Here is a 4,717-nt window from a genome sequence, read left to right as displayed (position 1 = left end):
TTAATCTTCATTCTTTTTGCACAGTTTTTAAAATGGTGCCACAGTCAGACATTTAGAAGTGCTCAAATGCCTAACCAGTTAAGCTGTATTTTCACTTCAGCACCTCCTGCATGTCCACCTCGGAGCAGATCAATAAAGCTGAGATTTTATATAAATAATCAGTAAAGCTGAAGATCTACCTTCAAGACAGAAATTGCTGACTCTTTGTTTTTGTTTTTTTTTTTTTCTTCTCTAACACTTCAGATAAGCTCTGGATTTAGCTAGACATTCATAATCTCTTAAAAACTCAATGCTTTTATTCAAAAGCAGTACCTCTGCAAACAATGACTGAAAAGCTTTACTCTATAGAGTCCCTCAAGCTTTTGCAGCCAGAGATTTTGCTTCTAGCAGCTGAGGAGTCCAAGATGACACTCCTAAATATAACGTAACTAGAAAGTGAAGTTTCTTTGAAAGAACACTGTAACATTAGTTGATCCACAGCGTGGGCTTGTTCAGATTTCTGGTTTGGGAGAAGACTTGTCCAATAGATATGATAGGAATATCTGTTTGTTTGCTGCCTTCATCTTCTCTCAAGGCTCCTCTACAAAGTTGTGTGGATCATTTTGAGAGTTGCAGAAATAACATAATCCTGTTTCCTCACCGCTTATTTCTTCAGGTCTAGGAATGCGTAAGTATCAACTCCCTTTTACTACACTGAGGACATCTGAAAAGATCTGTGTGCTTTCTCAGTGTTACTAGAGTTTCTGCTCTTTATCCATCTGCTTGCCTAAAATTTGTTGGAGCTGAGTGTCTCTGAGTTGTTACAGTTGTTTAGTTAAAGTTGTATGGATTCAAAAGTTACTTGGCAGGAGATGAAGGGATAGACCCTCCTCTTCCTCCCCCCCATATGCATGAACATACTGACTGCATAGGAAGCTGGCTAAAAATAACCTAGTTTGTTGCTGCGATGTGAATGCCTTTTAGAAAAAGGCAGGACTGCTTCAAAATTTACCTGGAAGGGGTACAACAGCTCAAATGTTTGGTTGGAGCTGCTGAACCAATACCTTGAGAATCCTCTTGCCATAACGCAGTTGAGCAGAGACAATGCAACCTGCTCAGATAGTGGGCAAATCCTGAGCAGTATCACATTGAGACCCATGCTCCCAGCTTGACTGCTAGCGGTACCTGACCAAATTAATGTTAGCATTCCTGTAGGTTACCATGTCCTCTGAGGTTGCTCTTGCTTTGTTGGTAACAGACATTTCTGCCTACTTGAAATAAAGGAGATTCTGCCCTTGCTGGTGGATATTCCTTGAGTGGTATAAAGTCATCAGATAAATTATTAGCTGCAGATACTCTGCTGCCTTTACTGTCCTGCCTGTCTCTCTGGATGACTTAATGCTTGAAAAGTGCTAATTTGTATCAACGCAAATATCACCCTGATTTGCATAGTAGCAAAACAACATTGTGCTGAGTTGGGAAACAGAAATGCATTCCTGTGTGGAATGAACAATTTTTTCGAAGGTCTGCAGATCTTTAGTATTAGCCACACATCAGAATTATGTATCTGATTACCATGAAGGGTGTGAGATACAGAGGTGTTTCATATCAAATCTGTAAGACCTGCCCAATATATCAGTTACATATCCAGTCAGCGCATAAAAGGAGGTCTTTTTCTTATGCTTGTGGAAAAGGCTGCTTATTGCATTTGCAAGCGTTACCTGTCCACTGAGGTCTGTTACCATGCTGGGGGACCAGGGATGCAGACGACCTGCATTCATGAGCTTTCCATGACCTTTCTGAGTTTTCCCAGAATCGGGTATCGCACAGAGGTAACTTCATTTAAATCTTAAATGCCATGGGGAAACTTGTGTAGAAAGAGGAGGACCAGGCTGTAGCAAGTACAGTAGCTCATCACACTGGAGAGATGTGCTACAGAGATCTGTGCTAGTACATTCATCTAAACGCTGACATGACTCAGCTTGGGCCTGTTGGCCGGACAGTCTGCCAGAGAGCTCCTAGTAGATAGCAAGCAGCTGAATCACCCCCAGTCTGAAAGAACTAATCTGAGAGAGGTTTCTACCCCTCAGTGGGTTTCGAGAGGGTTAATGATGACCTTCAGTGAACTCAGATGTTTTAGGAATTTTTGGAAACTGAAAAAACTCTGAACTGTGTTTGAAAACCTTCATTAAAAAGTTTCACAGTTAACCTGCCAGTCTCATGTTCTTTTATTTGATCTATTTCCAAATTTCCAGCATTTGAAATGCTGGTTTGAAGTTTTCAGATGAAGCAGCAGCCAATGCCCAATGTCACAGCAACTTTACAGGGCCACAGAATAATAGACAGTTACTGTGACTTGTGAGTTTATAGCTTAGAGACACAGATGTAAACCGACAAAGTCTTTATTTTAAAGTGTTACAAGGAGACTTTATAGGAAGCTTTTAATGACCAGACGAGGAGTTTTATTGGACAATAAGGGAGTAGGAGGTAAATGTTACTTGCATTCTTGCCCCAAAAGAGAAGTTGTAAATGCCTAAAACCTCTCCCCATAATTGTTGAGTCAGCTTCTGCCATCTGAAACATTTAAACAACATATGGGTATTGGAAGCAAAAATGCCCAGGTCTTTTTGTTTATCTACTAAACTAGGGCAGAAGAGATACTCACTCTGCTATGTGTTAGCTGTTTTAATCTTGCGCTCACCCTCCCACATAGGCCTGACAGCATCAGAAGCCAGGAGCTACTCGAGTTTTTCTGGCATGTGATAGACTTGATTTGCTTTGTGTAGCTTCCTCATATTCAGCTGTTTATTCTCCACATGCTGAAAAAATGTCAAAAGTACACCACTACCAAATCATCTCTCTTCTCAGGGATCATTTTAAAGTGGTAATAAAAACTGAGATTAGAGATGTCTCTAGCTGGAATAGAGTGCTGCTTCCTAAATCTTTTTTTGGTGAAGTTTCTCCTGGGAGTTTTGATTTTAGAAGAGATTAAGTATTTAAGAGAGAGAGACCTGGAATATGATGTAGGGCAGTTAATCATGCAGCAGCAGCAGGGGAATGGCTGGTATGCATCCAGTTTCCAGGTCCACAACAGAGGGCTTTCAGTCTGCAAACCCTATACTGTGCTGGTGGAGTACAGTCGTTAATAAAGGGCAGCTCCTTTTTATAAATACAGCTGCAAGTGAAAGGCAATTGCATATTGATGAGACTGAGAGGACAAGACCAAGAGGTTTACTTTCAGTTCAAGTTCACATGCTCATTAGCCAAGCTTGGAGTGATCTGTCCCTTTGCTGGAGGAGTGAAGGACTTCCCAGGACAGTGACTTTACACACCAACCAAGCATAAACAGATAGCTGTGTCCAAGTGCACTAGCTAAATCTCCAGCCATAAAGCGCACATTGAAGGTTTGAGCTGCAGAGTGGTTGTTACCTCAGGAGCTTTTGTCCATCTCTAGGAATATTGTCTACAGGTGCAGAAGGCACATTTATGGACTGCAGCGTTGCCGTAATTGTATGCCAAAACTCTAGGCTGCTAGGCTTGATGAAAGCTAGCACATTGGAATCAGGGCTTTAAAAAGGCCTGAAAACAAGGAAAACACAAAAATTTGTATCTTTGAAGAAAGAATCTAGATCAGAGCCTAGAGGAAAACTGTTTTACTACGAGGAGGCCAAAACCAATCTCTAGTGGCTGGGGTTGGCCTCTCTCTGCATCTGTCTGCCCTGTGCCAGATAATACTGTAGTAATGGGCATAGCATGGACCAAAAAACTGCCAATTGCCCTTCTGAAAAAGTCTTTTATATTGACATTACCCCTTCTGTTACATAGCAATACAGAAGGAGTAAATGAGGAAAAGAAAAAAAAAATGCTCCAGGAGATCAGCAGCTCTATGGAGAAAATGTTGCTGAGCTTGCCAGACAGCCTTAAAGCATGGTGGGCTTTTTTTTTTTGTGTGTGTGTGTTTTGCTTTAAATAACGGAGTTGCACTAAAGCAGCCAGAACTGCTGATGAACTTGGGCTATGGAACTCGCTTTACCACAGTGTGTGGCTGATCCTGGGGAAATTCTGACTCCTGGCTAGGTAGACTTGTGCTGCAACTCTTAAGCCAGCTGCTTCTCAGACCTGTTCAATACTGATTCAAGCCCCAGTGATCACTGGAAGGCAGAGTTATTAATTAAAGGTGTGCAGAGCATTCTGTGGGGCTGGAAGACATGTCACCACAGTGGTGGTTTTATTATATGAATTCATAACTAGCTTTGGATTTCCTTCCAGAGCCAGGGCATATTAGAATATTAACAAGGAGGTGCCACTCCCTCAAACCAGGGAAAGGGGTTAAGTTAAGTGGTGGTGGGTGGTGGTTGGAACTGTGGATACCTATAAAACAAGCAGGTAATAGCTGAACTAGACATTCAGATTTCTGGTTCAGCCAATAAGGGCAACCAGCAATATTTAGGGCTTGCCACAAAAGGGCCTTTATTGAGCAGAGGTATCCAGAATAATTACTTTGAATTCCTGTAGATTCATATCCTCAGGAAGACCTATATCCATGGCATTATTCTGGAACAGCTATTCTACTTTATGTTCACTTTGCATCTTATTCTGGAGCCATTTCTACAGGCAGGCAGAAATCGTAGGGATTCTTGCTTGCTGCGCTAGGATTGCACTGGGCGTACCCCCACTACATCCTTCTGCTCAGAAACATCTTGGGGGGAACTAGAAACAAAACAGACTTCACGCTTAC

The sequence above is a fragment of the Falco naumanni genome, chromosome 9 (genome assembly GCF_017639655.2).
Source record: "Falco naumanni isolate bFalNau1 chromosome 9, bFalNau1.pat, whole genome shotgun sequence".
NCBI lineage: Eukaryota > Metazoa > Chordata > Aves > Falconiformes > Falconidae > Falco > Falco naumanni.
The sequence above is the reverse complement of the archived record's forward strand: the minus strand, read 5'-3'. Positions refer to the sequence as shown.